Genomic DNA, 10,942 nt, shown 5'->3' with positions numbered 1-10,942 from the left:
GGGCTCCTGTTAAGCTCCAGCCCCGCCCCGCCCTGCGCTCCACGCCCACGCCCGCCCTGGCCCCTCCCCTCCCCTCCCCGCGCTCCGCGTCCACGCCCACGCCCGCCCTGGCCCCGCCCCACCCTGCGCTCCGCGCTCTCGCCCGCCCTGGCCCCGCCCCGCCCTGCGCTCCGCGCTCACGCCCGCCCCTGGCCCCGCCCCGCCCCATCCCATCCCGCGCTCCGCGCTCACGCCCGCCCCTGGCCCCGCCCCGCCCTGTCCCATTCCGCGCTCCGCGCCCACGCCCGCCCTGGCCCCGCCCCGCCCCGCCGGCCGGACGTCCGGTCCGTCCGCGCGCGCCCCGAGGCCCCGCCTCGTTCGCCGAGAGCTAGCCAGTAAGCGGCGCGGAGATTGGGCGAGCGGCGGCGGCCTGGGCCGAGTCAGAGGCCCCGGGGTACGTAGCGAGCCGCGGGGCTGGCGGGCGCGAGCCGGGACGCTTTGTTGGCCGCGGGCGGCCCGGCGCGTGGCTGGGCTGCAGGCCGGTGCCTGGGCGCGCGGCGTGGCGGCCCGCGTGGGAGCCGGAGGGCGGCGTTTGCAGCACCGTGCCTAGTTCGGCCTCGGGCCGCCTGCGAGGCGTGCGGACACACTTAGACCGGACGGCCGTGGGGATAGGCTAAACCCAGCTCCAGGCCGGCCGCCGCGCTCGGCAGCTCTGGTCAGCCTGCAGACTTGCGTTTCATTTCTTAATTTTTATTTTTTCTTAAGGATTTTATTAATACATTAGATTCTTAGGGTCATAGCAAATGCACGACCCACAGTCTACAGCACAGTTCTCAACAGTTCTGTTACTGTGATGTTAACACAACAGATTCAGTGTAGATCCCAGATAACAGTCCTAGCAGTATAATGATACTTCCCTCTCTCCCTTTTTTTATTCTAATTTTTGAGAAAAAGTATATTTTTAAAAGATTTATTTGTTTGAAAGGCAGAGTTATATATATATATATATATAGGGAGAGAGAGAGAGAGAGAGAGAGAGAGAGAGAGAAAGATGCCTTCCATCCACTGGTTCACTTCCCAGATGTCCACAACAGCCGGAGCTGCGCTGATCCGAAGCCAGGAGCCTCTTCAGGTCTCCCACGTGGGTGCAGGGGCCCAAGGACTTGGGCCATCTTCTACTGCTTTCCCAGGCCATAGTAGAGAGCTGGATCGGAAATGGAGCAGCCAGGATTCCAACCGATGCCCACATGAGATGCCAGCCCTGCAGGCGGCCACTTTACCCTGTATCCCACAGCACAGCCCGAGAAAATATATTTTTAACCTACATTATAGTCAGAGGTTTAATGCTCCCCCAAATAAAGAGCTAAGTAAGTATAAAGTAAAGGAACCGTGCTCACTTCCACAGCACATATACTAAAATTGAAACGGTTCAGAGATTAGCATGGCCCCTGGGCAAGAATGACATGCAAAATTGGTGCAGTGTTAAATACTGAAAAAAAAAAAAAAAAAAAGGACCATAGTTCAGCAGGAATATAGGCAAGAGCTATAAGCAACATATGTGAAAAGATGTCTGTTTCACTGATATATGGTATATTTATTTATTTGAACAGAATTAGACCTTCCAGCCACTGAGTCACTGGCCAGAAGGCTGCAACAGCCAAGGCTGGGCTGTGCTGAAGCCAGGAATTTCTTCCGGGTCTCCCACATGGGTGGCAGGGTCCCAAACCCTTGGGCGGTCTTCCACAGCTTTTCCTAGGCCATTAGCAGAGAGCTGGAGAAAGTGGAGCTGTCAGGACATGGACCAGTGCCCATAGTCACAGGTGGCAACTTTTACCTGCTACACCACAATGCTGGCCCCCAAATTTTAAAATAATCACGCATCATTTATATATACATATATATATATTTTATACACATGTAAAGGGGCCAGTGCTGTGGCGCTGCGGGTTAACATCCTGGCCTGAAGTGCTGGCATCCCATATGGGCGCAGGTTTGAGACCCGGCTGCTCCTCTTCCAGTTCAGCTCTCTGCTATGGCCTCAGAAGGCAGTAGAGGATGGCCCAAGTCCTTGGGCCCCTGCACCCACGTGGGAGACCTGGAAGAAGCTCCTGGCTCCTGGTTTCGGATCGGCGCAGCTCCGGCCGTTGTGGCTAATTGGGGAGTGAACCATTGGATGGAAGACCTCTCTCTCTCTCTCTCTCGCTCTCTCTCTCTCTGCTTCTCCTCTCTCTTCTGTGTAACTCTGACTTTCAAATAAATAAATCTGTAAAATATATATATATATATACATATATATATATAAATAACACATCATTAAACCTACATATATTTGCTACCGCAAATAAGAGAAAACGTGATATTTTTCGGGTGGGTCTGGCCTGTCTCACGTAGCGTAATGATCTCCAGTTGCATCTGTTTTGTTGCGGATGTCAGGAGTCATTCTTTTTCCATCAGTTGGTGGACATCTAGGTTGGTTCTGTAGCTTAGCTGTTGTGAACTGAGCGGCGATAAGCATAGTGCCGGTAACGCCTTCATATGCTGCTGGGTTTGATTTTTGAACTCAGCCTCTCACTTCCAGTTTTGTGACGCTGGGTGCCTTCCTGACCCGCAGTTTGCCCACCTGGGAGTGGTTCCTGTGTGGCAGGGTGGGTATAAAGTGCTTTGCGGGGTGAGCTGGGAGTGGAGTGCCTCTGATCTTCAGACCTCTCTTCTCAGCCTCCCTCTCCAAGGAGACTGCACTGAGGACCCTCTCACCAGCTGCCTCTCCCGCCCGCAGCCTCCCGTCAGCAGTCTCTGGCGTTGAGTTGGCTTATGGAGCTTTCAGAGATTTTTTTGTTCTCCCTTAGGTGTGGGGAAAGTATCTCCTGAATGAGTTTTCGTATTAAGTCCCGATTCTAGAGTGAGGAAATGGAGGCCTCTAATATGTTTGATGTTTTACGTGCATGGGATTTTTTGTTCTTGCGTGAGGCGGAGCCCTGACTTTACCGGAATACATCCCATGGCCTGGTGCGGGAGGTGTGGGCACGGAGCTGGGGAGAGGGTGAAGAAGCTCTGGTTCCTGAGCAGAGAGTGGGCCGGCCTGCTGGGCTGGTTTTGTCTTAGCAGGGCCCTTTGTTCCTACCAAATTCTGTCTCCAGCAAGATCTGACTCTCCGCTCCTGTTGAGAGGTTGCAAAGGGCCTCTCAGTGTCTGCGCCTTCTGAAGGCAGGCAGGTAGAGAGCTTGGCGTTGTCCTGAAGCCTGCTCCTTAGCACTTTTTAAATTGACAGCTCTAATTCTGATTTGTTGCAGATATTACTATTACCCACCCAAAATTGCGGCTCTACTTCCTGGCACATTCTAAGAAATGGACTAGAAGGAGTTGTCACACAAAGAAATGTATCTGCAGCAAATAGAGACCGTGGGGAATCAGTTCCTGAGCAGGGGGAACGGGTATCTTTTATTTAGGAGAAATGAATGTGTAAGAGAAGTTCTCACTGCTTGTAGGAGTGGGTTCATTTCCACACAGGTGCAGTTCAGAAACATGCACCAACATAGCTCAAGGCAGAGATCTTAGTATTAAAATGAAGCGAAGGGGCTGGTGCCGCGGCTCAATAGGCTAATCCTCCACCTAGCGGCGCCGGCACACCAGGTTCTAGTCCCGGTTGGGGCGCCGGATTCTGTCCTGGTTGCCCCTCTTCCAGGCCAGCTCTCTGCTGCGGCCAGGGTGTGCAGTGGAGGATAGCCCAAGTATTTGGGCCCTGCACTCCATGGGAGACCAGGATAAGCACCTGGCTCCTGCCATCGGATCAGTGCGGTGCGCCGGCCGCAGCGCGCCTTCCGCGGCGGCCATTGGAGGGTGAACCAACGGCAAAGGAAGACCTTTCTCTCTGTCTCTCTCTCTCACTATCCACTCTGCCTGTCAAAAAAATAAATAAATAAAATAAAATAAAATGAAGCGAAGGGTGGCCCCTGGACACTTTCTGACCCAGGCCTCGCTCTTAGTAAGATCTGAGCTGCCCCCATCTCTCCCTAGAATGTGATTGAAAACCTGAAAGATAACTTTGGAGAACTTCAGGAGCTTTGGGTCTTGAAGTTGAAAGGTAGAGGGAGAGACAGGAAAGAGATCTGTCATCCCCTAATTCAATCCCCAAATGCCCACAACAGCTGGGGTTAGGCCAATCCAGAGCTCGAAGCCGGGAACTCCATGCAGGGCTCCCAGTGGGTGGCAGGAACCCAATGCTTGGGCCATCATCTACCTCCCATGGGCATTAGCAGGAAGCTGGATCTGAAGCGCAGAGTATGGATCAGCATGGGGCTCAGAGGGTTAAGCCACCTTTTGTAATGCTGGCATCCCTTGTTGGAGTACCAGTCATAGTCCCAGCTTCTCCAGTTCTGATCCAGATTCCTGCTAATGCAGAGAATGGTCCAACCCATGTGAGAGACCAGGTTGGAGTTCCTGGCTCCTGGTTTCAGCATTGTCCAGTCCTTGTTGTTGTGGCCATTTGGAGAGAACCAGCTAGACAGAAAGATCTTGCCCTCTCTTTTACTCTTTCAAATAAATACATCTTTAAAAAAATGCAGAGTAACTAGGCCTTGAACCAGGCACTCCAATATGAGATGTGGGCAAGTGACAGCTCAGATGCTGTGCCACAGTGCTTTTCCCAGTTTACAGTAAAACTTACATTACCCATTTAAAGCTGACAATGGGATCAGAATGTCAGTGAATTGATTCTACTTCTTTGATCCAAGCATGGGTAGAGAGTGTTCAAGTTTTGTGACTCTCATGGTAGATTTTCTGGAACAGGGGTGTTCTTATTTGGAAATAGTTAATGAGCTGAACATTGTGCTGTGTGCTTTATGTATTCATTTGATAAATATTTTTTAAAAGATTTTATTTATTTATTTGAGAGGTAGAGTTACAGACAGTGAGAGGGAAAGACAGAGAGAAAGGGCTTCCATCCACTGGTTCACTCCCCAAATGGCCACAACAGCAGGAGCTCCGCCAATCCAAAGCCAGGAGTCAGGTGCTTCTTCCTGGTCTCCCATGAGCGTGCAGGGGCCCAAGGACTTGGGCCATCCTAGGCCATAGCAGAGAGCTGGATTGGAAGAGGAGCAGCCAGGACTAGAACTGTGGTGCCCTTATGGGATGCTGGCGCCGCAGGCGGAGAATTAACCTACCGTGCCGTGGCGCTGGCCCCTCGATAAATATTTTTCTTTTTCTTTTTTTTCTTTTTTTCTTTTTTTTTTTTTTTTGACAGAGTTAGAGAGAGAAAGGTCTTCCTTCCATTGGTTCACCCCCTAAGTGGCCGCTATGGCCGGCGTGCTGCGCCGATCCAAAGCCTCCTAGGAGCCAGGTGCTTCTCCTGGTCTCCCATGCGGTCTCCCTGGTGGTCCTCCTGGCTTCTCTCTCCAGTCCACCAGTGCCCGCTCCACCTCCTACCTGACAGGTCAGCCCCACGGCTGCACCTTTGCCCCCTCATACACTGTTCCTAACACAGTGGCTGGTGTGACCCTTTAAAACCTGTCAGGTCTCGCCACCCTCTGCCAAAACCCAAACACTTGAGCCATCCTCCACTGCCTTCCCAGGCCACAGCAGAGAGCTGGACTAGAAGAGGAGCAACCGGCACAGAACCGGTGCCCCAGCCAGACTGGAATCTGGAGTGCTGGCACTGCAGGCGGAGGATTAGCCAAGTGAGCCTCGGTGCCGGCCTGATAAATAGTTTTCAAGAACCTTTTGTTTGTCGGGCTGTTTTGGGCACCTCAGATACAGCAGTGCACAGATTCTAGGGGGAGAGGCAGCTTGTGGTAAACACACAGCTTTGTGACATGGTGGGTGGGGACACATCAGGAAGTTCTGTGAAGAAAAGTGAAACAGTAAGGTTAGAGGGGAGCCGGAGTGCTGTGCCAGGTATTTGGGGACAGTGTCTCTGATAGGGGAACCTCGGAGGAGAAGGGCGTGAGCCCTGCAGCCCTCCAGGGGAGGAGTGGCCTTGGGAAGGCCTTGTTCCCTGCATGTCAGGGAGCAGCAAGGCCCCGGTCTGGAGGAGCAAGCCCTGGGAGCCTGCGAGGCAAAGCTGGCCGAGGATAAAGCCTGCTCTGTCACGGGGCCTTTGGAAGGTGCCACGGGGACATGGCTTGTGCTCAGGTGAGGTGTTAGAGGGTTTTGGCAGCGGGTGGCGAGACCTGACGGGTTTTAAAGGGTCACACCAGCCACTGTGTTAGGAACAGTGTATGAGGGGGCAAAGGTGCAGCCGTGGGGCTGACCTGTCAGGTAGGAGGTGGAGTGGGCACTGGTGGACTGGAGAGAGAAGCCAGGAGGACCACGAGGGAGGTACCGTTCAGGGAGAAGGCAGAGAGGAGTGCACTGCAGTGAGTGACGTGCCACTCTGAGTTGGGGAAAGTGAGGTGACCGTGACCTATGTCACTTCATTGAGTCCTGACGAGACCCCTGTGAGAGTCATTAGTAATCCCATTTTATACTCAAGGAAAGAGCTCAGAATGCTGACGGGGATTGCTCGGGGCCATCTGTCCAGCTGAGGGAAGGGGCTGCGGTCCCGTCCAGGGCGCCTCTGCATAGACAGCAGCACAGCAGTGCAGCCGGGCGGCCGGCCTGCCCACCCATGGGCGCTCCCGCAGGGAAGGAGACGGCCGGCCTGCCCACCCACGGGCGCTCCCGCAGGGAAGGAGATGGCCGGCCTGGGCACCCCTGCAGGGAAGGAGACGGCCGGCCCGCCCACCCACGGGCGCCCCCGCAGGGAAGGAGACGGCCGGCCCGCCCACCCACGGGCGCCCCCGCAGGGAAGGAGACGGCCGGCCCGCCCACCCACGGGCGCCCCCGCAGGGAAGGAGACGGCCGGCCCGCCCACCCACGGGCGCCCCCGCAGGGAAGGAGACGGCCGGCCCGCCCACCCACGGGCGCCCCCGCAGGGAAGGAGACGGCCGGCCCGCCCACCCACGGGCGCTCCCGCAGGGAAGGAGATGGCCGGCCTGGGCACCCCTGCAGGGAAGGAGACGGCCGGCCTGCCCACCCACGGGCGCCCCTGCAGGGAAGGAGACGGCCGGCCTGCCCACCCACGGGCGCCCCTGCAGGGAAGGAGACGGCCGGCCTGCCCACCCACGGGCGCCCCTGCAGGGAAGGAGACGGCCGGCCTGCCCACCCACGGGCGCCCCTGCAGGGAAGGAGACGGCCGGCCTGCCCACCCATGGGCGCTCCCGCAGGGAAGGAGACGGCCGGCCTGCCCACCCACGGGCGCCCCTGCAGGGAAGGAGACGGCCGGCCTGCCCAGCCACGGGCGCCCCTGCAGCGAAAGAGACGGCCGGCCTGCTCACCCACGGGTGCCCCTGCAGTGAAAGAGACGGCCGGCCTGCCCACCCACGGGTGCCCCTGCAGGGAAGGAGACGGCCGGCCTGCCCACCCACGGGCGCCCCTGCAGGGAAGGAGACGGCCGGCCTGCCCACTTATGGGCGCTCCCGCAGGGAAGGAGATGGCCGGCCTGCCCACCCACGGGTGCCCCTGCAGGGAAGGAGATGGCCGGCCTGCCCACCCACGGGAGCTCCCGCAGGGAAGGTCTGTGTTTGGAGAGTGCTCACGTAGACAGAGAGACCTGTTTCCTCCCTTCACCTGCTGGTGGCCAGTGGAGGAGGGACAGGGAGACTGACCCACGACCTGCTCTTGGGGTTCCCTCTCCAGCCTGGCCTTGGCAGCCTGTAGGAGGCAATGATTTAACAGGCCGACCAGACAGAGAGAACTTGGACTCTGAGGTTGAAGTAGTGACCTCTCGCCAGTAATGAAAGATTAGCAGAAACTGTATGTAAAAATAGCATTTAATAGTTAACTGAAAAACAATATATTTTTGCAACCACTGGTTCCGTGAGAAAATAATTAGGTCCCAAGGCAGAAATGACTCATTTTCATGAGTGATTATATTGGTCCTTGGAGGAACACAGATACATCCCCTTTGGAAAGCTATTCACAGGAGAGGTGCCTGGCCGGGCAGGCATGCCCAGTCTGAATCCTGAGAGGCTGCAGGAGCAGCAGGAGGTGAGCTGCCGCTAATGAGCAGCCGGTACTGGCCAGGTGCGGGCAGGGCTGGGGCTGTGCCTGGGAGATGGGAAGCAACGTTACCTGCTTCCCGAAGGAGAGAGTGGCCATTCAGATACCAGGCTCTGACGCTGCGTAGCCCACTGGGAAGCATGGACTAGCAGGGAGCAGCTTGTAATGGGGAAGAAGCAGGCTGGAGGCCATCTAACGGGAGGCTGTGACCCCACGTAATTCCCCTCCTGGTCCCTGGACTGGTCCCTGGGCCTGCTCCTGCAGTCATTTGGTTACTCATTCTGTTAACAGTGAGCAGATGCTCCCTCTGTAGGGAAGAGGGAGCAGCAGTGAGCACTCAGTGTGTGCCAAGCTCTCTTCCAAGCACTTTGTAGTTGCTGTCTCATTTACTGCTCTCAGTAACTCAGAGAAACAGGGGCCATGAGCTTCATTTTACAGATGAAGAAACCGAGCCAAAGAAAGCTTAAGTGACTTGATCAATGGCTGTCTCCTGGTAAGTGACAGACAGATACGCTAGGTGCTTGAGACAGGTACAGGTTAGTCATGGCTTGCGGCCTCTGGGAGCTTGTTTTATCTAACCCTTAAAAACAGTCACAGGGGCCAGCACTGTGGCACAGTAAGTTAAGTCTCTACCTGAGGTGCCAGCATCCCTTATGGGCACTGGTTCAAGTCCTGGCTGCTCCACTTCCAGTCCAGCTCTTTGCTATAGCCTAGGAAAACAGTAGAAGATGACCCAAGTGCTTGGACCCCTGCACCCACGTGGGAGACTGGGAAGAAGTTCCTGGCTCCTGGCTTCAGATCGACCCAGCTCCAGCCATTGTGGCCATTTGGGGAGTGGACCAGAGGATGGAAGACCTCTCTCTCTCTCTCTCTCTCTCTCTCTCTCTTTCTGTGTGTGTGTGTGTATGTCTATAGCTCTACCTTTCAAACAAATATTTAAATCTTAAAAAAAAAAGTCGCGGGGCTGGCTCTGTGCTATATAGGTTAAGCCTCCGCCTAGGGCGCCAGCATCCCGTATGGGTGCTGGTTCAAATCCTGGCAGCTTCACTTCTGATCCAGCTCTCTACTAATGACCTGGGAAGGCAGCAGAAGATGGCCCAAGTGCTTGGGCCTCTGCACCCACATGGGAGACCCAGAAGAAGCTCCTGGTTCCTGGCTTTGGATCAGCTCAGCAATAGCAGTTGTGGCCATTTGGGGATTAAACCAGCGGATGGAAGATCTCTCTCTCTCCCTCTCCCTCCCTCCATCCCTTTCTCTTTCTCTGTAATTCTGCCTCTCAAATAAATAAATAAATAAATATTAAAAAAAGAAACCTGTCACATACAGGGCAAGCATTTGGCCTGGTGACTAAGCCATAGCTAAGGTGCCCCCGTAGCATACTGGAGTACTTGGGTTTGAGCCCCCGCTCCGCTTCCGTTTCTAACTTTCTGCTGTTGCTCATCCTGGGAAGCAGAGGTGAGGGTTCAAGTAGTTAGGTTCCTGCCACCCATCTGGGAGACCCCTTGAGTTCCCAGCTCCCAGCTTCAGCCTGGCTCAGCCCTGGTTGTTGCCTGCATTTGGGGAGTGAAGCACGGATGGGAGCTTGCTTGCTCTGTTCTCTTTGTGCCTCTCAAATTTAAAATGATGGGGAAAGCATTTGGCCTAGCTGTGAAGAGACTGGTAGGGAAACTGCATTCCATATTGGAGCACCTGGGCTCAAGCGGGCTCTGCTTCCGATGCCAGCTTCCTGCTCGTGCGGGCCCAGGAGACGGTGGTGGAGGATCCAGTAGTTGGGGCCCTGCAACCCTTGTGGGAGACCTGGATTGAGCCTCAGCTCCTGGCATGGCGGCTTTCGGGGAGTGAACCAGCAGATGGGAACTTGTTCTGTCACTTCCTGTTTGCCTCTTAAATAATTAAAATTTCGCTTTAAAAAAGTCACCGAAGTAGAAATTCAAGTACAAAATATGATGTACAAGCAAGGGAAAGTGATAGCAGTGAACGACGCCCAGGGCCTGATTTGGGCTGGCTGTGGCGGGGGTGCGGTAGGGTGAGGTGTCAGGGACTGTGACTTGCTCTCTCACTGCCGGGTCCTTTATTTAAAATAATGACTGCTGTCCCTCTTGTTTTTTTAATATATGGATTTCTACATATTATATTTCTTTAAGCAAAGCACATCTGGATAAATCAGCTTGATCACCCATGTACTTTTTTTTTTTTTTTTTTTTTTAGAATTGTTTTATTTGTAGGAGTTATAGAGAGAGGTAGAGCCAGAGAGGGAGGAGTCTTTGATCCACTGGTTCACTCCCCAAATGACTGCAACCGCCAGAGCTGAGCTGATCTGAAGCCAGGAGCCTCCTCCAGGTCTCCCACGTGGGTGCAGGGGCACAAGGACTTGAGCCATCTTGTACTGCCTTCCCAGGCCACAGCAGAGAGCTGGATCAGAAGTGTAGCAGCCAGGACTTGAACTGGCGCCCATATGGGATGCCGGCGCTTCAGGCTGGGGCATTAACCCGCTGCGCCACAGTGCCAACCCCAGCTTATTGTTAATACCTTCCCCTAACCCCACCTGCCACACCAAGTTAAGTTTTGAGAGAGCAGGCACTCTTGTTAGCAAAGTGCCTGGAATCTGGTTGGCTGACAGTGAGTGCAGGATAAATGAAGAGTTAGCTAGGAGCTAAGTGTGGAGGCAGAGGGAACAGCATCCATGGAGCTTTGAGGTGGGAAGAGCCCATCCATTCAGGGACAGACGAAAGGCCCGTGTGACAGCACAGGACATGGTGAGGAGTTACTGGGGGCATCACACAGAGCCAGAGGCTCTGTGAGGAGCCAGGAGGAGGGAGAAGGCGGCACCGAGGGTTGTAAGCAGAGGAGTGAGATGGTCCTCGGACCCCTGGAAGCTGTGACGAGAAGTGAGGCAGGGAGCGGAGGGCCAGGCACGAGGTGCTGGTGA

General features: G+C 55.0%; 1 protein-coding gene and 1 non-coding gene across 3 annotated transcripts in view; both read left to right on the top strand.

Moving 5' to 3' along the window:
• Positions 1-347: 347 nt before the first annotated feature.
• Positions 348-10,942, top strand: part of DCAKD (dephospho-CoA kinase domain containing) — a 28,002-nt gene continuing 17,407 nt past the window's right edge. The window contains exon 1 of one of the 2 annotated variants that reach the window (XM_062174808.1): positions 348-433. The gene's annotated coding sequence lies outside the window, so the exon portion shown is untranslated. The remainder of the gene's footprint in view (positions 434-10,942) is intronic. The other variant, XM_062174809.1, reaches the window with a different exon arrangement.
• On the top strand, positions 1,369-1,473 carry LOC133747368 (U6 spliceosomal RNA). The gene has a single exon (XR_009864324.1). It is a non-coding gene; the product is annotated as a U6 spliceosomal RNA (small nuclear RNA).

Source organism: Lepus europaeus, chromosome 18, assembly GCF_033115175.1.
Source record: "Lepus europaeus isolate LE1 chromosome 18, mLepTim1.pri, whole genome shotgun sequence".
Taxonomy (NCBI): Eukaryota; Metazoa; Chordata; class Mammalia; order Lagomorpha; family Leporidae; genus Lepus; species Lepus europaeus.
This window is presented reverse-complemented; position numbering and strand designations above follow the sequence as displayed.